Below are 26,129 nucleotides of genomic sequence, written 5' to 3' on the forward strand. Positions count from 1 at the left end.
TTTTGTTCTCATATATTATTTTTACCAATAGTTTGTAATCACCACCTGGGATTCTAATGCCAAATCATCACATCTAATGGCAAAGAGTTTTTCACCTGGTGGGGAAAAAAAGGAGAAAAAGAAAGAAAGAAAAGTTTGTTATGGCAGGACTCGCTATTTGTTATGGGAAAAGGGAAGGGACTAAATAATTAAGTAATGAGATCAGGATTCACACACGTTTAAATTACCTTTATACAAAAAATAACCTAGCTTAATTTTTTCAAGTCATGATTTCAGTGCTCCAGACACTGATTTCATAAGAACACTGGATCAGCAATAAGCTGTGTTATATTAATCTCTTTACATTACTAATGCAAACTGCCAACTTTGTGTTCTGCTTACTCAAAAAGCCATTTAATGTTTAGTATTGCTCTTACCAAAAATCATCAGCATAGAATTCTCATGCTGTTGTACAGTTAGTTAATCAGGATTACAAGTGTATTATCTTGTTTCAAATAGGTTTGTGCTCAGACTTCTAAAATTTAAATGAAATTCCTATACAGGCACACCACTAGAAGTTACCACAACCTGACAAAATAGCTACATACACTGTGCAGTCACAGAAACACAAGGCTTTGACTGAAAAATATTTACTGTCTTTACTTTTGTTTGCCTACATACAACTATCGGTCATGATCTATTGCATCAGTGGCAAAACATGGGTTACTAACAGATCAACCGATCTAAAGAAATAACAATAGTAATCCTACTGAAACACACTTATCAGATCTGTCTTGGAAGACTCAAACGTAAATAATCAAAGGGGTTAGTTACATCTTTCCCAGATATTTTTCTTCCCCTTATTTTAAAATCACTGACTGCTACTTTCATGTGGACATCATATTAAGAAGTTTATACATTAAGAACACACTCTATTTGCATTAAGTCTTCCTATCCTCTCCACAACAAGCACGATAGGGATCATTAACGTGGATACCCAATCCTGTGCTATTTCATAAACGCGAAAGGTGAGACTGTGACACCATTCAGAAGATGCTTTCTCAGCATCCGATTGTCTTTGTCTTGAAACAAGACAAACCAAATTTTAGCAAAGTTATGGAAAGAGGTAATAACATTCAATCTAATTGTTAGACAAGAACATTTTTATCCGAGTGTAAATTAGGTCTGGCGGTTGTTCAGCTTGACCTCCACTTACTATAATCTTGCCCTAGGGTATGAAAATCCTAGATCATTAAATGCTATGAATTTAGTCTTGCAAGCAACCTAAAATGAACCTGCAAAAAGAGCCATGGTTTTCGTCTGCTGTTAAAAAGTTGAAGAGACAATAGTAATACTATATAATACTATATCAAGTAGGGCTTCTTGGTTGGTTTTGGTTTGTTTTTTAAGAAACACAACTATTATCTCTATTCTTAAAGTATTTTTTTAAATCTCAGAGTATTTTTGAGATTAAGGGAAAGTAAGTGCCTTTTGAATTCAGAGGTCAAGAGAAAAACAATCCACCACTTTTATTTTTTAATACACACATGTATATTACAGCTGAAAGTTTGGGAAGTTTTTCTGAGAACACATGGGTTAATATAAAGCTGCCCACTTCTTTCAGTTGTGAGAAACATTTTAAAATGCCAGCTTTCCTACAATTCTCTAGACAGTCAACAGACATTTTAGGAACTGCTACCAATTCATTACTGTGAAACAGATGCCTGCCAAAAAAAATTAATTACTGAACATAAAATTTATTACTATGTGAATTAACTTAAGACTTTATATGCTAAAGTATAAAAACTACTCAAGAAACGCAGAATCTGGTCTAATACACAGCTCACTAAGAAAATAAGGCAGAAGGAAAAAAAAAGAAAAAAGCAAACAACAAACAAAAATAAAACAGGTATGTAAGCACTTCTTGGAGCTGATCATAGCAAGATAGGCCACAAACAAGTAAAATTCCTCTTCTGCAAACTTTGGCTGCAGGTAAGGACTAAAGGTAAGAACAGTAAAGGAGCCAGGCAACAACACAGAACCTTTACAAAGCTCAGAGAAGACTGATGATGGAGCACAGAACAAGCAGTAATTAGCTACTTGTGAGCTTAACTTCCATGGTAAGGGAAGGTTTAACAACATTGCTAGAGCATTTGAAGGACTAAAGCACAAGAATGGCAAACTCACAGCTGTTTCAACAGCAAAGTAAAATGACAACACACAAACACCATCTGAGAAATTAAAAAGCTTGAAGAATCGGAGCTACCACTCGATTAACAGAACACTGCACAGGTCTCCCAGGGAATTAACTCCACCTAAGACCTCTGTGTATCATACAACAATAAGAAAGCATAGTAGGTGTTAAAAATTAGGTTGTAGCACTGAATTTCCACAGTAAATGCAAACTACTAGTGACAAGCTACGAAGAAGCCTTTTCAGCCTCATAGTAGTGACAGAATGAAAGTACTCCATCAGAGTTGTTCACACAGCTTTTCCACAAATAAATGAAACTTGTAACACCTAGGAGGACATAGTTAAGGAAATCATTCTGGCATTTCACATTGTCTACAAAAAGTCGATCCACAAAGGACACCTTACCAGCTCAGGCCTAACAAAATGTCATCAGGTTTCTCTGTAGCCTATACACAAATACTGATTTATTCTTCTTCCCAAGCAAAATTATTGTATGCCATTCTCTATCAGACCATATAAAGATGTTAGTAACTGTATGGTGATTACAGACTACAACATTCTACAGTAGTGAAGGTTTAATCATTCTTTGCCATATTTCTATATTTAACTCTGTATTACAGCCCAACTGAGTATACACATTTTAGAATTACAATCAGCTAGTCCCCTTCAATCCCCCAAGAGAACACATCAGGGAGAAAATGAGAGTTGTTTTGACTCTGATAGGTGAAAAACTATACACTATAAATTGAGAATTTTAATGATATCAACATATCTTCACCTTACTTCCCCAAGAATCAATAACCTCCATTTTAAACAGAAGGAAGATCGTTTTGCATAGAAAAAAAATCCCAGTTGTCCAGCGTTACTTCCAGAAGCAGACACCAAAAATATTTTCACTTCCTCCAACAACCCTGAAGTAAGTGAAGTATTCACTTCACACATGAGGTGACTCCTTGGAGCAACACAAGCAGCAATTTCCAGCTCAAGGAATCTCCAAGTATTTGCTGGACTACAATATTTACAACCCTCATGCCTTAGCATAAAATGATCCCATTAAATGGTTCCCCTTTACCAAAACCACATTCTTGTTCAAAATGGAAGCTGGGATTTGTCAGGAGAGACAAGACAAAGCAGTGCCCTGGCTGCCCGTTTAAACCAAATCTCTCATCAGTTAACACATCAGGGTTCATGTGCTACGATTCCCTGTTCTGAAACAAAAAGAACAAATTTTAAGTTTCTATATTTACGATTCCCCAAATTTAAAGTAATGGACTAAATAAAGATTATGTACTTATCACTATTAACAAATAAATCACAATTTCATATAAGCAGCAACTGCTGAAAAACATGTCCATCTCCAGCACAGTAGTAGAAAGTAAACAAAGCGTGACAATATAAATGTACACTGTAAGTAACAAACAAATACAAAAAGATTTAAACCATCGGAGCTGAAATACCATTAGATGTTCTCAAGTATTGCACTGCCTCTAATGTGCAATATGACATGCTATTTGTTAACAGTTCCTATCTTGGCAACATGAAGGAAAAAACCCAAAAATTCTGCCTGTGATCTTTCACTTTTCTAGAGCTCACACGCAAGGCTAAAGGGTGGAGAAACAATGTAAAGCACTTATCTTAAAAATATTTTTAAAGAGACTGACTGAACACCAGAAAAAAAGGAAGGAAATTTTATCTTCCCTACAAAGAGAAAAAAAAAATGTAGAAAAATTCATTTTGTAAAAATCTATCAACATTTCTGTCAGCAAGACTAACAGCTCGACACCACTTCTACTGGAATAACAAGTACAGGAAAATAACCACAGCGGATGAAACAAATCAACAAAAACTAAACACGCCAGAGAGAGATCCTTCATTATGAGCAGCACAGAATCCGTGAATGAGAAGGAAAACACTGTGTAGTGACCATGTTGAAGTATTCAGTACTAACGGCTGATAATCATACTCTCTAACCAGCAGAACAGAGGTGCGATGTTGCAAATGCAATAAATCCCCGAGGAAACAATACATCTTCAAGATGTTCTCTAGAAACTGCTTAAGGCTGATGAAAGCAGCACCAATATCTGGCTATGTACAGGCAGCTAACAACCACCCCACACTGCTAGTCAGAGGAAAAAGTGAAAGACCACATCACTTGCGTTAAACCTTAGCACTTCAAAACCAACTAAAATCAAATCAGCACTACTGCAGTATTCTAGTTGCCTCCATCACATGAAAGAAGGGATGCACAGGCATTTTGTCAGGAGTGAAGAGAAATTATTATTGGAAACACTTGTTAAGCCACAATTAGCAAAACTCCTTCCACGGGAAATACTAATATCTGTGTATCTTCAATACAGGCATAGTATCACTCATGAAGAGCAGTATTTTAAGAAAGACTGAAAATATTATAATTTAATGTATTTATTTTCAGTCATTTCAAACAAACCTTTCACAAACTTCTATATACAAGAAAAATTTTGACACTGGATACCTGGGTTTTTTTTACTGGTTACCTGTTTTCCAATAATCCAGCTTGAAACCAGAAAGAATAATGGACGCCCATAACCCGAAGCAAACTGCAGAGCTGTAATAAAAAGTACTCATCTTCCTGGTCTTCCTCCAGCCATTTCATAGTAGACAAAATTTCTGCTATGGCTGCTCCAGTGCTGCCTTTACTTTCGTATGTGGGGAGGAAGAGAAAGGACAACGCATCGGAACAGGTATCTAGTTCCCAAAACCTTCTTGAGTACTACCATACAGACCCTTGCATCTCTAACAATCAATCCACCTGCCCCTGTAGCACACGCTCCCTATATCCTTTACTATTTCCTTCTGATCAGTAAGGGATCATGAGCTACACTTTTTCATATGTTTTTTTTTTACCTCTCACTTTAACCTGGGACAATTGTTTGGAACTTCTGGAAGTTGTCCACAGTTCTTCGCTAATAAACTAAAAATCCTATAAGCACATGAGTATGAGCAGTCAAAGTGCAAATCTGGGCTACTAATAAAATGATGTTCAGTGAAGTCCACTTGCAGAATGTGCATCTATTAAGGAAATAATGCCCACCAAAAATATTTGCAAATATGTAACCATTATTTATTAAAGAAACAGCCTTTCAACAATAAACAACTTCCTCCTTAAAATGGGCTATTAACCTAACAGTTACCTTTCCAACAAGGCAAGCTTTGTGCTGTTCCCTTAAAAAAACGTGGTGGTCTCAACCAGTGGCTTAAGACAAGAAAAATGATTTTTTTTTTCAGTTAAGCCACTAAGTTGGCTAAGAATATTGTGGAAACCAAACATTTGTCAAGAGGCTACCTACTTGAATCTCACATGCATTAGTCATGTCGAAAAATCATTAAGAACCCAAATACGTATAACTTTTTTCCCTGATGACTGGACACCAGTGCAGTTTCCAGAAAAATCCTAAACAAGTGATACTGACAAGAAATCAGAGGGTTTCCTAGAAGGCTGAGTTTTAAAATAGACCTTTAAGCCATTGTACACAGAAATGCAAACAGTTGAATACAGTTGTCCAAAGCATAAAGGAATCGGACAATCATCTACTACAGCCAACCTGCCTCTAAAGAACAACTGAAACATTATGGCACATCCCAGTTTTAAGCTTCCCTCACTAAAACTACATAAACCAAACAGCAAGACCACCACCACCACCCACATATTCTCTTTAATTCCTCCACTAGCTTTGCACAAATGCAGGAGCTCCAGCGCTCATCCAACGCAACCCCAACAAACCCCACTTCCCTCAAGAGCTCAGCAACACACCTGCTCACCCATTTATCTGTTGCCTCCAAAAACCATTCTTCTAAGCTTGAGTCTCCACAGCAGAGTTTATCTAGCTCATAATATTGCATCTCCAAGCTGGATTAGCAGCAGTATGCATTAAAAAAAGAATCTACAATAATGTACTTCTCACTCCAAAGTAATTAATCATTTCAATTAAAGCTGACTGGTCTAATGTGGAAATGTTTTCTGAGGTACTGGAAAAATGGCTTGGTTTTTATCTTCTTCATCAATATATACAAGAGCAACATGAAATTTTAGTTCAAGATCTGCTTTATGAATTTGAATTAATGACTAACCTGATTTTGGGTCTTCACAGTTCTATCTGTAGGGAAATCTATAGAAGTCTACCAATATATTTTTAATTAATTAATTAATTAACACCCACAAACAATAGGAAACTGCACATTAACCAAATAATAGTGACAAAAAAAACAGTGAAAAAATTTTCTTTCACCCTTTCCAGCCTTTTGCTCCAACTGGTACTAAGTGAACACATCTGCTTCCATAGATATGGATGGGTCTCTAAAACTCAGAGTGTCCCCTGGGCTTTCTTCAGTTTATCTGTTTTTTCTAAAAAGTCCTGATGGAGTTTCCTATGTCTTGTCAGTGGTAGTTGTTAATGTGAACCCATTACCCTACATCTCCATTGCTGACAACTCCCCTGTTTCTACTTGCTACGCTTGAAGACCATTTACCATTGTAGAATCAGCAAACAGCAATGCAAGAAAAAGATTTATTTTTAATGCAATTAAATAGGGCAGCACTACCATGTCTTTCAGAGAATTCCAAAGGATAGAGGAGTTAACAGTGTTAGACGACAGATGCTATTCATCAATCTAAATATGTGGGGGCAGGAATGAGGGAGAAGGAGGAAACAAATGAAAATGGCATGGATCAAGAATTACTTCAGGAAGGTAACTGCTATCAAATTAGAATAAGAAGATTAATATTCAGCCATTATGAAACGGACAGTATTTACTTAACATATAATTTAGTCTTCAGTAAGCAAAATTAGTAGTATTGACTTTTCTGCAATATCTTGTGCCTTTATTTTAATTAGGCTCTCAAGATAGAGAAGTTTAGTACTCTAGTAATAATTTACAGTTATTAGAAACTTCAACAATAATAAAACTTGTGAATTCCATTTTGTACCCACAAAGCAATACAGGCCAGGCACCAACAGGCACACTCACCTATACTGCCACCACGCACAGTTCACAAGGAACACTGCTCGGGGAAGAATAACCCAGCCTCTTCCAAATAACTGTGTGGCATTTGCAGAATAACTAACTGTCATTAAGTCATGAGAGGAAGAGCGTAAGCACAAGAAGATCTAATTTACAGGACAGTCAAAAACTGCAGTGTGATACTTAAATCACACCATTTTCCAGGTTTCTGCATAAACATCTGCCTTCTGTGCCAACAGGATGCAGAAGTACACTGCACGAGTCTTCTGACTATTGCTTAGGCTTGGACAAAGTAGCACCAGATGACCCAGTCATGAAAACTTGATGTACACTGGGCTGAGGCACACAACTTCATTTCTGGTAAGTCTGTACAAGCACATAATGCCAGATCTGTCCTGGACAGAAGATACGGGATTCATCATTAAACCTGTTTGAGAATTATAGGTTAATTTTATAAACAGGTAGAATAAGTTAGCACCTTCCTAATATGGAGCTATGGCATTTTTTTGATTGATGGACACTTGAGAGCGCTACCAGGCCTTTTTCACAAAAAAAAAAAAAAATCATCAAAATATTGGTTTGTACATTATAAAACATTAATTAACTGAAGCAATACTAAAACCAGTATTAAAAATAACAAAAGAGCTTACTTTATCTAGCACCATGCTCTTTAAAAGAACACCTATATGGGTGCGGAAGGAGAGATGCACAAAGCACAGAGCATATAGCTTCAAATGGCATTGCTGCTCAAAAGTATTCAAATACAACAGTATTTTACAAGGAAAAGCAACCTTCTTATGTAGTAGGAAAAAGTATCTCCAAGAGTAAAGATAAAAACATTATTTGTCCAGTAAAACCAACACAGACTATGACAAACCAAAATACTGTAGTATATACCCAACAGCAATGCAAAGTACTATTTCCCATCATCTTACCAAACACCTTTTACTGAATTTTCCTTGAAGACACTCCTTGCTGCCTTGCTTCAATGCTGATTTATCAGTATAATGTAATGTATCATCAAAATATTCTAAAGAAGTATTTTCTTACATGTTAAACATTAATTTATACTTCCCTCAAACTAAACTTATTTTCCTCTCCCCTCTCATTCCATATATATCCATACAAAGATATTCCTTAGCATTGCTTTCTCAAGATTTGAGGATCTAGAAACAACAACACTGGTGAAATCTATTTTTCAAGTAACTTTTTTGCATTAACTGTTCTGATTTGCTATAAGATATCGCTTCTGAACGTGACAACTGCAACAGTTAAGCATTTGTATGATGTCCAAAATAGCAGTATTTTTACAGCAATATGCAGCTTATACTGTTTGACAGGTCTAACTGATTAACTCCATCATCTACGTGTTGCCTGAATAAACTGCGGAACCTTGCTCCATTTTGAGTATAATCTATTCCCAGATTAGCAGCTTAGAGAACCACTTAAATAGAAGTAACAATATGGTAAAATTGTAGCAGTCCGAAAACACAGATATCCCAGATTTCCAGCACTCTAGACTACATTCTACTATATTGTGATACAGAAGTCCCAGTGTACAACCTACAACACATACTCTTCAACTCTGAATGTCATTAAATCTTCTGTGCAGAAACTACCAAATCCTAAAAATTAAGTATAGATTTAAAACCAACATGCTCTCCAGCAGTTAAAGGCTTTACGCTGTTGTCATTGAAAACTTAAAATATAAAATGTGTTACACATACATTACACAAAGTCCTTTTTTAAAACTTAAACACTTCTACTAGTTCCACTCACTTCCGTTTCACAATCTTTGCCTTTTATATGCCTTCTCAAATTGTCATTCACCCTGGGAAAAGGAAGCTGCTCAATGGAAACAACTTGGCTAAGTACTAGTAATTTCAAATTTTTTTCCAGTATTCAATTATCAACAGAGAGTCCATTTTATACTAACTTGAACAAACTGCATCAACTGTATCTATATGGGTTTTTTTGGCTAAATAATGAACGAAACTACGAATAATAACCATGTAATTCAATATGACAATAGACTGGTTGCTACTGGTAAAGAACAGTCCCACTGCCCCCTTCTCCCTGCATTTATTTCTGGCCACATCTCATAGTCAAGGGCACTTGTCAGACCTTTTGTTGAGCAACAATCTATTAATTTATTTTTGAATGAATTGCCTTTCCAACAGTTTAGTAAATTGAGCTGGCTCAACAAAAGATTCCTGTGGTTGGTGCAAGAAAACGGCTCATTTTAAAATCAGTGAGATACTACCGCAGACATGATCTACTATCAAATTACGTCAAAGGAAAACAAAAAGAGATGTCCATACTGTTCTGGTAGGCTACAACTGCTTTAAAAGTTGCCATGCACTGCTCCAAACCCAGCTTACCCTCTGGCCACAGCACTACGATGCACACTTAGCACAGCACCCAAACACCTGTACCACCATCGTCTAGCCAGCTATAAAACATAAAAGCCTGGCCCCAACATGCTGCTTTTCCAACAATAACAAAAAATTTGTAACACAGTATATTTTGTGGTGTCTGAATAAATGTTCTGAAAAGTAAAGAGCTGGTCACCTTTGCCTAAACTCTATATAAAATGGCAATGAAAGCTGCAGAGATGTGACAGAAATAGAAGACACACATCCCTGCTAACAAACGGCCATCATTTTACCAAGGACAGCCAAGAGTGGGCTGATCTATATAATTTATATTATCCATTGCTATTACGATGTTTCTTGGGCATATCAGACATAATTAGAATCTGCCAGGACTAGCTTTATTCAATCAGACAGCACTCACCACTGAGTAGTTTAATACTGTAAGAATACATAATAAGAACTAGTTCTGTTTCTAATGATTTTCTTCATTGATCTATGTAGTTTCTAAAAATCACACTATTACTAGAAAACAAAGAAGAAAAAAATTTTTACTATGTTTATGCCCAAGTTGGTTTGACTAACATTTTTTTTTCAGATAAGTTACATAGAAATACAGATTGATCCCATTTTAACTAAGATCAGAAGAATTCGTAGAACAGTACTAGGCCTGTATATGGGATACTTATGCATGCTATTAATTTTTGTATAACACTACTTTTTTTAAAAAGGCTAGCCACATTTTAAACACTTAGTGGAGGTCAAATATCCCAGACCCATTTAAAGCTACTGAACTTTACAACAAACAAAAAAAACCTCATTAACTAAAACTCAACAACAAATTAATACATAACAACCTATTCAAAATTAGTGAACTGATTGGTCAAAGAGAAAATGTAAAAGGAAGCAGGAGATCAAACCTTGTTTTACGGACTTTTTCTCTCTGAAATTTACAGTCAGCTTTTCATGTGTTACAATTCAAACTTCCTTAAGGACTAACAGTTTTGTTCTATAAATTCTGCAAACTATATATTACCAGAGACTATATTTATTGTCGGACCAATTTTTACTTTAATTCACAAAATTTCCTTCTTAACTCTGTTAAACGTTCAAGACCAATATGCACTGTCCACCACATCATTTTCCTTAGTGATCTGTAAGTATCTCCAAGATGCAGCACGAAGCCACAGAGAAGCATTCAGGCCAATCCTGGTGCAGCAAACAGAAGCACGGGTTTAGCACAGAACCCCAGATATACTAAAATGGCCCTCATCTCAATATTTCTTCCCATTAGTCCACACTGTTTCCAGCACGCAATTTATTGTATGGACCTGTTCTTGCAAATTTATGTTTAACTGCCTAAGGAAAAGTTGGAATAACAAAATCTTGAAGCTTAATTCAGAACTGCTGAAGCCTCTCTTTAAAAGGATGCTTAACATGAAAATATACCTATGCAATTTGCAAAGACACACATTTATAAATTCATGCATATTACAGTTGTAAACTACCTAAAGAAAATAATATTTTACAGATTCTTCAGAAGAAAAACAAGCAGTAGAAAATCTGGGTAATAAAAGCTAAAATGTACAACCACATAACTTTCTATAAAAACTGCCACTCCAAAGAGGCATTTTTATGAATTACATCTCTGTTTTAAATCCATATGCTGATTTTTCAGACACTGCTCCAGCAAAATACTTCCATGCAACACACTAGCCATTTACAGCTGAGCAACAGTTTAGACAAAACCCAACATAATAGTAATTTTCAAAGTCACTATGAGATCCTAGTAAAAATGTACATAGCTACTTTGGTTGTGGTGGTGTGAGAACTTCAATCAGAACACTAACAGCTTGATGAATTTATCATACCAGTCATATTTAATACATATCAGTTAACTGAAAACTAACATTTATACTGACAAGACACAGACAGGGAAAACCTTAATAAGTTTTTAGTACAGGTATGCAGTAATTAATTTTCAACTTAAGACTATGTTTTAAGATGAACAACAGAGCTTTTAAGAAGCAAGCTCAGAATGAACATCATTCTCACAGCATTACATGTTATGAATATGCAATGGCTCCCAAACTGCAAAGAAATAAACCTTAATCTAGCAGAAACAAAAACTAGCCCAGAAAAGCTTGAAATACCACACACAAAATGAATGAAATGCCATTCTTTCCAGCAGTCAGCATTCTGCAAGGCACAGACCTCCTGAAGAGTAGTACTATACTCTATTCGTAACCTTTTTCTACACAACACTAAAGCTGAAGGTTAGAGTGACAAAAACAGTACGTTAATAAGATGATAAAGATTATTCTTAACTACACTAGTTACAGCTTTTCGTTCTTTTGACATCAAAAAGTAGGGGTCATAAATGGCTGTTACTGATTTATACTGACAGAATTTGGGCTCAAATGTTAAATAAAGATTAGTTAGTATTTGCAGAAGACTTTGAACATACAAAATGCTATGTAAGTAGCAAGTATTAAGTCTTCCCACACACTCATTTTGGCATGCCTCCAAGCAGGGAAGTCCCACAGCAACATTTCAACAGCAGTAAGGAGAAACAGCGAGCTCGGGCAGTTGCAGCTATATTCACAACAGTCCTTCTAAGGAACACCTGCAAAACTGGGTAGAACCAATGCCCACCAGCCATGCTCAATGCTCTCTAAAAATTCAGCACCAAAAGAGTAACTCCTGTTCCAACATGGCTTATATAAACGGAAACCATACAACCCAAACCATGTACAACACTCCAAAAATTTTGTACATGTGGCTTTCCCGTTGTCTAGTATTTCCAACCAGACTACAACTTCACAAAGCAAAATCACAGCCTACAGTGTAGCTGTCAGTTTGATTCTTCACATAGAAGCTTATTTTCAACAAATCACAGACCGGTTTCCCGAAATCTAAACTCTAAAATGGTGAGGAATTTAGCAATGAATCACTTTGCAGTAGTTTCTGATCAATAACAGTAAAGCTCTTCCGAAACACCTAAAGAAGAAATTTGACATCATCTTAGTTAGTTGGGAAAATATAATGAAATTTTTAAAAAATAAAATAAAAATAATAATTAAAAAAAATCCATGTTGTAAAAAACACTGCTAGTTTTCTACCAAAAGTGGAAGGAAACAAAATGCTCTGAACTGAGCCTAATGTAAGGCAGAGAGGAGAGGCATGCAATGTGTTCAGGCATCATCTGGTCTATTTCTCAGGTTCTCTCAAGGACAATATTAATATTTTATGAGATTAAAAAAGGGTATGTCTGGTTTAGTTACCAGGTATTCCTAGAGATGAGACCTGTAGCCTCAGCATGCCTCGAAAACTCAGAACCCAGGAGGGAGATGAGTCAGGAGGGATGGGACTGCAGGTCACTGCACAGGATGGTCCATGTTCTGTAAAAAGGCCAAAGCCAGACCTCACGTACAGAACTGGCACTGCAGCTTCCATAAACCACGGAACACTGGAGAGTGCAAAGGCTCATAGTAAGATCTAACCACAACAAGCTGGTAAGCATCCAGCTGAAGGAGGAGGTCTAGCAGGGTTTTGACAACGGCATCTGATTAACCATGCTAAAGCTGGAATAAAAATCTTGGGGGAAGGAAACTCTTCTATAACCGCTCTTAAATCTTTTCTTAACTCCTTCTGTCTCATTCCAAGTAACACCTGCACAGCTTCTAACCAGTGCATAGACTGAAACCAAAGAAAAATGTGCATGATCTTCCTGTCTGCATAAAGTAATACAAATCAACAGCAGTCCTGAATTTCCTTGCATAGCTCTAACTGTTCTATGACAGACTTTGTAACATTTCAGAAAATAGATAGATAGATAGATAGATAGATAGATAGATAGATAGATATCACTACAAAGATTAGAGGATTACTTTTGAAACTGGCATATTGCCCAAATGGTTTTTAGGAGTAAGATCAGGTAGAAAAGTAGCAAATGACAGCAAAAGTAAAGTTTCATTTTCCAGGTTCTAGAGTTACAGAAAATATTACCACTACTGTTGGAACAGGCAGCTGATAGGACCCTTCAACAACCAAACCACCACCGGGGCAGTCCCCTTCAATTCTACATTCTCAGTGGCCAAAAGCTCCTGTAGCCTTTTCCATGCAGGAGCAGAACCCTTTTGAGTCCACAGAGATTAAACCCACAGAAAAATACTCTTCTTCACAGTTTAGCTCCTTAAACCAGTTCACCTATGGGTTCAAACAGGCAGAACACACATGCACAGGGCAAACAACCCAAGCAGGTGGTCAGGACACAGAGACAAAACCACCCTACTAGAAGCAGCTCACCACATGGTGATGGCACATCTTCAGCAGCTTGAAGGGAACAAGTATGAAAGGAAGATGACTATGAAAGAGGGAGGCAACTCTGCACATGCAGTTACGTTCAGAAACGACTGCCAGTTACAAACCTGCCCCGATTCTGTTCTTTCACATCAGCTAGGTACCTAGTCTCTCCACCAACTACCCTCATGGTGAAAAACAACTCTACATTGTCAATGGATTGCCAGCTTCATTTCTCTCCTCCAGATCTCACCTCAAAAGGCTTTAAAGATTAATTTTTCAATTCCTAATTTTATCAAAAATATAAGACAAATATTTGCAACCTTCCACGTCTGATAGAACAACATATTCCAAGATTAAAATTCTACATAAATGCAGTTTTTTATACTTTATATAGCTAATAACTCAATGCCAACATATTCCACAACAGAAACTAATAAAGAGAAGGTAATGCAACAGGACACAGAACATACTTTTGAAATGCTCCTAGTAAGCATCAACATATTCTTATACTTTCCTATCTTTCCTAACTTCCTCGGTATAATTTTCTTCATTATGGTAATTTTATCTTCTAGAATGCTTAATTCCTTATATACTGTCAAATAGTCCTTACTGTAAATGAAATGAAAACTTCACTAAGTTTCTTAAATCTCCAAGCTACTAAGAACATGGACTCAATTAGAATTTTTCCATGCTTCTCTTCACTGGAGATAGCAGAAGACTAAGCCCATTTGTAGGATTATGCAGGAATGCATAAATCTTCTCTGTAAACAAAACTTCCCTAACCAGTTTTGAATGCAAGGTATGCTACACATACTTTATACTCTCTTGGCACAAAGAGGAAAGAACTTGAGAATCAGTTTTACACAGATTATACCGCATTTCAGATCAATACAAAAAATCTTAACGGGCCTGACCTGCTGTATGTGAAGAGGATGATTTACTGCATTTTCTTCTATTCACAGTGTTAATGAACAGGAAGTTTCTAAAAATGTTTTTCTCCTTTTCATATCATACTGATGTACACAAACTCTGTCTGCCCACCTTTGAAAATTTTTGCTTAGCACCAGCTACTACTCTGAGGCACCGATATAATATGAGTACACAACTTTTTAAACTTTTATAAAACTATCACATTGCTGAAGAGAAATTCATCAGTATAACCAGAAAGACAATGCAATTCAGTAAGAGAAATATAATGCCTAAAGTCTTCTTCCAGTTATTTTTCAACGGTCAAGCCACAGGTCTTCTAGTTTATAAAATCCGTTCTAAGTCACAGCAGAATATTAATAAGGCATATACATGTTGCTGTATTAGCGATACTTTTAAAAAATACCTTTTAAAAATTAAACAAATACCAACATGCATGCATCAGTTTTGAAAATATAGCTTATCAAAGCAAGCTGAACGGAAACCCACTTAATAAAACAAGAGCACCTTAAACATGGAATTATTCAAGACAAAAATGCAGTACAGCAGCACATGCAAAAGAAACCAAACATTTTTCCATTATCATTGATGTATTTGTCTTAATAAATCATTTCTATGTTGTGTAAATCAATATGCAAAAACCAGTTTCACCTTTTTTGGCCAATCATTTATTAGGCACGTAAGAACAGACCTATACCAGAGAAAGAGATTTGTGCAGCCTTCCTTCCCGGTTACCATAGTTTCAAATGAACTGTAGATTTCTTATGAGAAGGAATAAAAATATCATTGCTTAAATATGAAAACCGCAAGACAAATCATGTTGATCAGTGTATGAACACCACCTAAGTGAACAGGTAGGTGCTCAGGGAAGGCAGTTTTATTTGCAAGACTTTGTCATAGACACAGTAGCAAAGTGAAGAATAAAGACAGTAAACGCAACCAGAGGCAAGAGGAAAGTAGATACCAAAAAGTAATCCCTGTAGCCAGTGACCTCTCTCTTTTTCAATAATTTTCAATAAAAACCAAATCAGTTCTAAATCTGGTCATTAGCTTCCCACACCTCCATCATGAAGGAATACATTCCAAACATACTGGGGGCATGAATCTTTATAGGAATTTAAGATTACTTTAAGACCTGAAATAATAAAAAATAATAATTAAAAAAAAAAAAAACACAAAAAAAACTAAACAACCAAACAAAACCCACAAACAACTAAAATACCAACAATTGTCCAATAAGAATAGCATAATGGGTTGCCAGAGAGATCATGGAAACTCCATCCTCTGAGATATTCAAAACTTGACTGGACAAATTCCACAACCTGGCCTAACTGGAAAAGCTTTAGGTAGGAAGCCAGACTAGATCTCCAGAGGGCCCTTCCTTCCAATATGATTCTGTGACCTACAACACAAATAAGGAAGCAACTGCCCACTGACAATGCAAAGCTTTATTTTATGTGAAGTTAAAAATAAAATATTTGGGATATGGTTTTCAACCAGGTACATGAAGCAACAACAAAAATAAAATAGTATATGGCAGCACACTGAACTGGAACTTTCCTGTAAGAATATAGCTCCTATCCCAAAATAGTACAAAATAACAAAATTTCAAACATACTTTAAAAATACTTACGTTATTAATCTTAAATTATGAATATCACAGTCTTTCCTTTGCAACTATATTTAAATTGTATTTTTTACCCTAAACCAAGATAAAACGGTCCATATCAATCCTACTTCCTGTATGTCTACCACAAACATAGCACTGCTATAGCTAGACTGCAGCCAATGGCCATCCTCATTTTGAAACAAGTCTTTATCAAGTTTCCCTAGTTTTATTCCTTGGCACAAAAAAAAGAAAAAAAAATATAATAGTTAATCAGTTCTCTGTTTCTAAGAAGATCAGAAGTGAAATGAACAACACTGCCAGTGGTCAGGATGCAGTGCCTTATTACTCAAATTAAATCAGTTGGCCACTATATCCATAAGTAATTAAAAAACAAACAAACAAACCAACCACACACCAAATTTATTCCAGGACTCATGTCATACAAAATCACCTTTGAATTAAAAACCAGAGATCTCAAATGCATGCTTCATGAATTACAAAACTGTGTTCCTGACATTACTACTGACATTGTTTTTTTTAGTAACCTCAGTTATTGATATATTCAACTGCCCACAGGAAGATAATTAAAATAACATATATTTTAAAAAACAAAAAAAGCATCTTGAATATTCACATCCCTAATCCATACAAACTCTCCTCATACTGAACACTCGCTGCTGAAGATGATATGCTGACAAATGAAATCAGACAATTACATTACTTGCATATTATCTGCTTACTAAGACTTGATATGGTCCAAATTTCCAGAGTTGATCCTTCCTAAGGGATGAACTAGCAGTTTTACCTAAAGGAATAGCAGGTAATTGCATGAAAGACAGAAAAGGCTTACCTTGAACAGCTTATTTTTATTTGCAAAGTAAAAGTCAATCTTTTTTTTCCCAGATGAGATGCTGCAAGGAATATTAATATAATAATATTATTTCATACAACTCATGGCTGAAATCCTATGTTAAGTAAAAAAATGCAATTCAGCCATAATCAAGAACTGCAACATTACCTACAAATCAAAAATATTCATCTCTTTCTAGACAGATGACATGTATTAAGCAACAGGAAAACACCTGCATTAAGTTCTCTTTGCTACATGACTACATGTACTACATCACCATACCTTCCCAGGAAGCACCAAACTGGCAAGTACGTACACTGAATGACACCTGTCACTCAGTGGGAGTGGGGAAGGGAGAGACACTTGGGGTGTCTGCAGGTAAGGTGAGTCATCCTGCACATCACTCAAAGCTCACCTGCTGGCCAGAAGCCAAGCAGCATTTCACCAAACCTTGCAGCAACTCAAGGCCAATTTTGGAATGCAAATCCAACTAAACAAAAGATGCACTCCTAAGGTTTGATGTTTCTTTTTTTAACTGGTCAGTAGTTTTGGAAATGTTTCCTGCTTTCTGAAATATCAGTATACTTGATTTCTTTCCATGATTTTGCTAATAGAAAACCCTGATATTTGCACACCATCTATAGTACTTATCATCCATCTAGACCACTGCAGACATAGATACTACATGGCAACACACACCATTTAAGACCTTTTTCAAAATATAAGCAAAAATCATTGGCTTACCCTATCAAGCCTAAAACAATGGGAACAGATGCAAAAATACTTTCCTCTCTAGGAGCCACCCAGAAGCACTAACAAAAATCTGCTTTGGAAAACAAATATTCTTCCACTGAATTCTAGTGCTACACATACTCCCTTCTAATCCAATAACTAACCTTTACTGAAATAGAAGCATAGAAAAGTAAAATGCATAAAAGGTTGTGTCAGTGCAGGACTAATATAATAAGCCATCAGATTCAGAGCCATAAGAAAACAAACATTCATCTACTTGCCCCCTACCACCCCCCCACCAAACCAAACCAAACACACTCATCTCTAGATAATTGTCTTTGGGTGGGTATCGTGATTAACTTCTCAATCACAGATCACAATCTACCCTCCAATATATGACAACCTTCTTACGTCTACTCACTCTTCCTATTATATTCTTTTTCAAAAATAAGTCCTCCAGAGAGGGATGTTATCGCTAGTTACACAATCAAAAAATGTACAGAATAGACAACAATAAAGTACATGCCTGGACATAAAGTGCGTACCTGCATAAAGCAGTTACATGACAGCTAATTTAATTTCCCTCTGAAGTCACAATAGGACAAACAATAACTGCATACAAATGCAATCCTGTATGCACTTCATTTCTGACACAAATTGGGATTAAAAAGATTCAAAGCAGACTACGTCTGCACTCCTCCATGTGACTGTAGCCATTATTGGCTAAAGGCTAAGAAAGGGCTAATTGTAACACGAAAGCCAAGGGGATCAAATTTTTCCCCATATCCCTATCTCCAAAATTGCATGCCAGACCTCTCCTCAGATCCGAGCAGTCGAGAGAAAATGTTTGAGAGATGAACAAGAAGAAACATCTCGCTTTCCCTTTTTCTCTACTCAAGATCTCACAGATGAGTGATTTTCTTAATGGTGCAACACTTGGGAGACACAGATACTAAAAAGGGGTAAACTGCTAGCCCTACATTTGTCTGTGGTGATCTAAATGAAGGCCATGTTCAAAAGTTTCCCTTACTTTGTATTTACTTGCAAAAACAGCAAACAACAAAAAACACCTTGACCAGATTTTTATGAACTGCAACATGAGAAAACTTAGAGAAGCTACATTCTAATTAAAACAACATACAATTAGAAGTACATTTTAAATCTCCAATTCTCAAAACAGAAGTTTGCACTGTATCACTCATAAGAAAATATCTGACCCTGTTAAAAGTCTCATTAGATTTCAAGGCTCACCCTTAAATCACAAAGATACACACTTTTGGAAAGTAGATAGTTTTTTTTTCCCCCAATATAAAAAGCCAACTGAAGTCACTGGACTGATCTCCAAACATTAAAACTGTCCACAGAGTGGTGGAAGAGTTTACTCCAGAAAGTAGTCTTCAAGAAAAAACAAAAGCTAGAGCAAGAGATTCAGTCATGCTGATGCAATACTGCAAAGGTTATCAAAAGGTTTCCTCTTCAAAATTTCATTTACCAAAACAAACACCCAAGTCTTCCCACCCTCACAAAACACCCACTGAGCACGACTCCCCACAAGGCCCCTCCAGGACCCCCCCAGCACCCTCCAAGGCACAAGGTAGCCAGTGCAGCAGCATAAGCCTGGCCCACATGAAACCACCACTGACTTGACAGATCCAGATCAAACCTGAACAGACTGGATTGAGTAACTCGGCACACTACAAGCTCCTTCCTTGCAGGAAGGACTCTAATATCTCGACCAGAGCGTTTAATCTGCCATTTAGTTCCACCTCTGTCTGTGGCCAACAGGACAGAAGGGTCAGGAGGTGGGAAGAAGACTAGAACAGATCAAACCAAAGGACTGCCGGGGCCAGTTACGGAAGAGCTGTGGGCCCACAAAGCATTCCCATTTTCACTTACCTTTCACTTCAAAAGTGGAGGTGATCTAAAACATTGGATGGCGTTGAATCTGAACCAAGGCAATAAGCCTCTATGTCACTAAGTTTTTGTCATACATATGGAAAAAAGGTCTTTCCATTACTCCATAGATTTGTTGTGTACAAGCTTCTTATTTTCCAAGCCAAAGCTCCAATTCCCTGCTCACCCTCAGTTTCCCAAGGACGAAGTTTTCACTTAATTCTTGCCTCCTCTTTGTCAATGATCCTCATATAAGGAAGTAAAGTTTTCAGAATATGAATGTTTTAAGTGATACTGAGAAAGTGAGCAGAGCTTATTTAAGAATATTAAACTGATATGTTGATGGCTGCTATCAATCACTTTTCTCCATTACAAAACAATTACTGAAGCAAATGAAGCTCTGGGAAATTCTAGCATCTAGCTGACAGACATGCAATCTACAACACATTCCTTTTCCTGTATGTTTTCTTAATTCCTCACATACAAAAAAAAAAAAAAAACAAAACCAAACACACACAACACACACTACCAAAACCCAAGTACAATTTTAGAAATTCACACCTACAATATTCTCCTAAGTTTTCAAATTAACGGGAGAAGAAATTATGACATTGTCAGCATACCACACCGAGTTCAGAACCTCATCTCATTTGACAAAACACAGCATTCCAACAACAGAACCAAGAAGCGTAAGTAACCAGCAGAAATATTTGCTTGCTTTTGGGGATTCATTTCGTGAAAATAAGCAACCAAAGTGTGTAAGGTTTCTGTAAAACATACAACCTGTTTACGCTGTCACATAAAGTCCCAGAAAATCTAATATCTCCTATAGCATTTGACTGCAGCAAAACCAAGACAGTAACATCACAAATTAAAATGATAAATGAGGGCTCTCATACAATTCTAAATTTGAGCCATAAGTGACAAAGAGCAATCTAATTAAAAAAAGTTCATAATGCTCTGCTGTGTTAAGATTATTTCATGATTTGAAGAAACCTAATGCACTTGTTCCCACCAACCAGAGCATGTACTTTCAAGTGGTTTGTTGCCTGTGGCTATTTTCTACAGGAGACTGTAGTAGCATGTAATATTCAAGAGAAGCTGTTTGCATGACATTTTTAAAAAATAATTCGGTTGCTGTTGATATGTTATACCGAAATGAAATAAAATAAAAATAAAGAGAGCATTTCACTGACAATTCTATTTACGCTCCTTTCAAGTGGAAATAATTTCATTCTGCACATTTATGCCTTTAAAGACTGTAACATGTAAAGATGGAACGTGATATATTTATGGAATTCAAGTTAGATTAACAGTCAGTTAATTGAATATTCCTATTTTAAAAATGGAATGTTCTTCAAGTAGTAAAACGTATTTTTAAACCAAGTATTTTAATAAGCTATGAACCTATCATTTTTTGTCATTTCACAGAATTCATTTTTAAAAAATATATTAAAATATCACACCATCATTATTTTGAACCAACTTATCCCAACTTATTCCAGCTTTTGATTGCAAAACATCAAGACTTCACATCTAAAAGAAATGGTCTGTACATAAATTTTGACTAGTGTTCTTAAATACAAGTTTAACAAATCCTTACACTGCTCTTTGACTTTACTCAGTAATATCTTCCCAAAACTGTAAATGGATGAAAAAGCTCCAAAAACATATCTCTGGCCCAAGTACTTAACTTGAGAGATATCCAAGCGCTATGAAGTTTCACAGGAAAATTAAAGAATCTCTCCCATCCCCCAGTTCCATGCCTGGTTTGTTTGTTTGACTTTACACTTATAAAACATTGAATGTTAAGTTTACCACAGCTAATTCAATATAAACAACAGCAAAGGCAATTAACTGATTTCTCTCACAGGTTGCAAAGAGCCCACCTGTAGATGACACTGTAAAACATCACTGGTTTTGTTAAGAAGGACCTACATGAGCCTCATCAGTTAAGGCGCAAGATCTACCTATTAGATATGGGAATTAATTCATATTTTTCTCCTTTCAACCTTGAAGCTTTCTTAGTCTTTGTTTAATTAATCAGAGCAGTATGGGCATTCCACCCCACTCAGCTCCAGCACTGAAAGCAGAAAAAGATGAAGGTTTATGCTAACAGCATGGCAGTGGCCTTCTCACATCTTGTGTCATTTTATAATGAAACTGTCATCATGGTTATAAGGGAAAAGATACAGTGTTACCCAGCAAGGATCTGTGGCATGTTGACTCTGCAACTGATCACCGCCAAGATTTATCTGCAAAATTATGAGTTGGGCATAATGACCATGTAATACCAAGAAGCTAGAGATTAATGTCTGTCAATTGCACAATCACTTGGGGTATTTATTTACCTGCATGTAACCAACCAGCCTGCACAGGGATATTTTCTAAATCCTGTACAGTTCAATACAATATAAACACTCCAGAAGTAACAGTAAATACGTTAATAAATAATGGCTTTAGGGAAAAGGCAATATAAAAAGGGGGAAAGTTTGTTTCAAACGGCCAAGCATTATAAACGAGAAAGAAGCCACCAATCACAAATCGAGACTGAACGGCCAAGAGTTCACAGTGTGACCTGTGCTTGGAGAACATCCTACTGCAGGAAATTCTAGTAACTCTTCTTTCTAGGTCATTTAAACCAGGATTGAACAAAACTCCCAGGCAGCAGAAACACAGTCACCCAACGGCTTCGACGGACGCGATCCAAAAGGCCTTTTCCTCTCCGTCCCTTTCCACAAACCCAACAGAACCGGGAAGACGCGGAAGCGTTTCGCGCGGCGCTGCCCTCTCCGCGGCACTCCCGGGGCTCCGGGGCCCGGCGGGGTGCGCGCCCGGGCTGCCCGCCGCGGGGCGCGGGAGGAAGCGGCCGCCTCCCGCCCGGGCGCTGGCCAATGGGCGGCGGCAGGCGGGCGCGGCGGCCCCAGGCGGCGGCGGAGCAGGCCCCGGCGGGGCCGCGTGTGACGCACTTCGGTAACCCGACTCCCCGCCCCCGGCACGAACCGCCGCGCTGACATGGCCCCTCCTCACCCCACCGGGGGAGACGGCAGCGGGGCGCAGCGCAACGTCGGCCGCCCCGGGTTACCTCCGGGCACTGCTGCTGCGGCCGGCCGGGACTCACGCTCCTCCCGGGGGGAGGCGAGGAAAAACGCGGGGTCGCACGGGCGATAAGGCGGATAATGAGGCCGGACACGCCAGGGTGTGGCTGCGGGGAGCACACGGGAAGAGAGCACTGAGCCAGCGCGGGAGGGGGGGAGGCGGCAGCGTTTGTTACCCAGGCTTCCAAAAAGTAACAAAAATAAAAAGCACACAGTAACTACAGCACAGGACTCAGCGGATATTGAAACTTTGTATTAAGTCCAAACACCACATTCCGTGGGAAAACAACAGCAAGAGCCGAGTGAAGCGAAAGAGGGAGACGAGCGCCTTCACTCCCCGTTCTCGGGGGTGAAAAGAAGAAAAAAAAAAAAATGAGGTCGGTCGGTCGCGGATTTCCACGGGACGAGCGGATTACACAACGCCACCAGCGCGGAGGAAGGCAGGAGGCGGCGGGCGGCCGGCGGGGCGGGCACCCAAAGCCAGCGCACCCCGGCTCGGGGCTGCGCTCGGACAGGGAGAAAGAACACCCGAAAAACAGGGCCGCCCAGCACAGGCCTCTGCTGCCGCTCTCACTCCCCCGTCCCTCCAAGTCCCTCACCACAGCAACAACTGTGTATATATATTTTTTAATCCGTGTAGAGAAAAGAAGCGCCCAGAAAAAAGAAACACCAGGAAAGCTCTTGCTTCCTACCTGGGCAGGGTTCAGCTCAGTTCAGTGCGTGCCGAGGAGGAGGGGGCAGAGAAGCACTATCTAAAACAAAAGTGGCGCCAAAACCCCCCAGTAAGAAGCATTCTTCTTCCTCCTCCTCCCCCTCCCTCCCCCACCAGGGCCGGCGAGAGCCCAGCGGGGTTCCTGCAACACGCGGCTCCCGGCATCAGGCGGCCCCGGCACAAGTTGGCAAGCGCCCTTTCTTTACAAAAAAAAAAAAAAGAAAAAAATAAAGCAAGCCGAACGGAAACTGCCACAACTCTTCCTCTTAGAGGGCAGCCGCCGAAGAGCTCGCCCAAAGTCACCCGGAGGGGAAAACTCGCCCTACAAAGGCATTCCCCGAGCTGGGCGCCGGAGCGGGGGGGGAGGCGGGGGGGGTCGCCAGCTCTCTCGAAGGAGGCAGAGAAGAGGGGCGGGGGAGAAAGGCACAGGTCAGACCCCACGTCCTCACTTGGGCCGAGGGAACTCGCTGTCGCCAGCTCTCCAGCCCAGTCACTCAGAAAGAGGCAGCCGGAGTTGCCCCAGCTCGACCGAGCCGGGAAAGGGAGACGAAGGAGAGCAACCCTGATCCCCCGGCACTTCCCTCGGCGGGCAAGCCGCCGGGAGCGGGCTGGCAGGAGAGCTCAGCTGCGGGAAGGAGGGGGAGCGCTGTCAGGGGGGGGAGTCCCCTCTCCCCGGCCTCCACCGACACCCAGCCGGGGCACCGGCGGCCGCCCCACCATTTTCTGCTGCGCGCCGCGCGGCCCAGCGCTCTCCGCCCCCCCCCCCGCTCCGGCCGCAGCGGCTCCGACCCCCTTCCCCTCCCAGGCACCCCCTGAGCGGCCCGGCCCGGCTTGCCCACACACACACCCGCCACACACACAATGCCCGAGTCCTCCATCTTGCCAACAGCCCCTGCTCGGCTCGGGAGAAGGGGGGAGGAGGAGAAGGTGGTTCTCCATTTTAGCTCGCCGCGCACTGGGCCCAGCCTGCCCGCGGCCGGCTCTGGGGACGAGGAACGGGGCTCCGGGCGGGCAGCGGGGCCGCTTTCGGCGCCCTCTCTCTCTCTCACTCGCGCTCCGCTCGCGTCCCCCCTCCCCGCCGGGGCGCGCTGGGAAGGGGGGGTGGGGAAGCGGGGGGCTGGAGTGTTTTCGCGGCTCGGCCCCGCCGTCCTCCATCTTGGCTGCGCGGAGTCCCTGTGGCCAGCAGGCCTAGCGCCCCGCGCCGTCCCCGCAGGCCGGGGGACCGCGGGCCCCGTCCCGGCCTCGCTCCGCAGCCACGCACCGCGATCCCGAGTCCCCCCTCCAAACTTCCAGAAGCTTCGCCGCCATTTTCTAACTTACCTTGCCCAGTGTCGGCGTAGGCAGCGAGGAGGCCCAGGCTCGTAGCTCCGCTCCTATATCCCCGGCCCGGCTGCCGGTTGCGCGCCCGGCCCGGAGCCTCGGCCGCGGAGGGGGGGTTTGGGGAGGGCGCGGGGCGCGGGCAGGTTATTTAATTTGGCGGCGGCGCTGGGGATTGTTTGGGGTGTTCGCTGCTCGGCGGCTCGCGAGCGAATGGAGGGCGCAGGCGCCACCTGGCGGCCACCGCGCGGGGCCCGCTCTCCTGGGCGCGGGGCGACACCTGCCGGCCGGCCGCGGCGGCGCCAGCCGAGCGGGGTAAACAAGGTGCCGCGCATGCGCGCGGGCCGCGCGGCCGCTCCCCCACCCCCGCCGGCTGGCGAGCGCGGCGCGGCCTGAGGGGCCGGGCCGGGCTGAGGGGGCGGGCGAGGCGGGGGAGGCAGCGGCCCGGCCTCCTCCGTGCGCGGCCGGCGGGGGCGGCCCGGCTGCTGGCTCCATTCTGGGGCAGGATCGGGTAACCGCAGCGCCAGTGCGGCCTAAAAAGGAGCTGCGGCTCCGCCGGGGGGACGCGCCCGCGCCTCGCAGAGACGCGGGGCCTGGTGTCCTTCCCCCTTGCAACGCGGCGGGGATTGGGAAATAATTGGGCCCCTCAGTTCCAGCAGGACAGGGAACTGCTGGAGAGAGTCCAGCGCAGCCACCAAGGTGCTGAAGGGAGTGGAGCATCTCCCGTGTGAGGAAAGGCTGAGGGAGCTGGGGCTCTGGAGCTGGAGGAGACTGAGGGGTGACTCATTCATGGGGATCAGTATGTAAAGGGGGAGTGTCAGGAGGATGGAGCCAGGCTCTTCTGGGTGACAACCAGTGGTAGGACAAGGGGCAATAGGTCCAAACTGGAAGACAGGAGGTTCCACTTAAATATGAGAAGAAACTTCTCAGTGAGGGTGGCAGAGCCTGGCCCAGGCTGCCCAGGGAGGCTGTGGAGTCTCCTTCTCTGCAGACATTCCAACCCGCCTGGACACCTTCCTGTGTAACCTCATCTGGGTGTTCCTGCTCCATGGGGGGATTGCACTGGATGAGCTTTCCAGGACCCTTCCAACCCCTGACATTCTCTGTGTTCAGCTGTGGCGAAGTTCAGTCTTTCTAGAAATAA

The 26,129-nt window shown here is 40.6% G+C and overlaps 1 protein-coding gene across 6 annotated transcripts in view; it reads right to left on the reverse strand.

Annotated features, from left to right (window-relative positions):
• The window catches only part of STAG2 (STAG2 cohesin complex component), a 75,469-nt gene extending 50,294 nt beyond the window's left edge, over positions 1-25,175 (reverse strand). For 2 of the 6 annotated variants that reach the window (XM_080352361.1, XM_080352356.1), the window contains exon 1: positions 24,989-25,175. The gene's annotated coding sequence lies outside the window, so the exon portion shown is untranslated. The other 4 variants (XM_080352358.1, XM_080352357.1, XM_080352360.1 and 1 more) reach the window with 4 other exon arrangements.
• Between the last annotated feature and the right edge of the window lie 954 nt (positions 25,176-26,129).

Source organism: Nesoenas mayeri, assembly GCF_963082525.1.
Source record: "Nesoenas mayeri genome assembly, chromosome: 13".
Classification (NCBI taxonomy): domain Eukaryota; kingdom Metazoa; phylum Chordata; class Aves; order Columbiformes; family Columbidae; genus Nesoenas; species Nesoenas mayeri.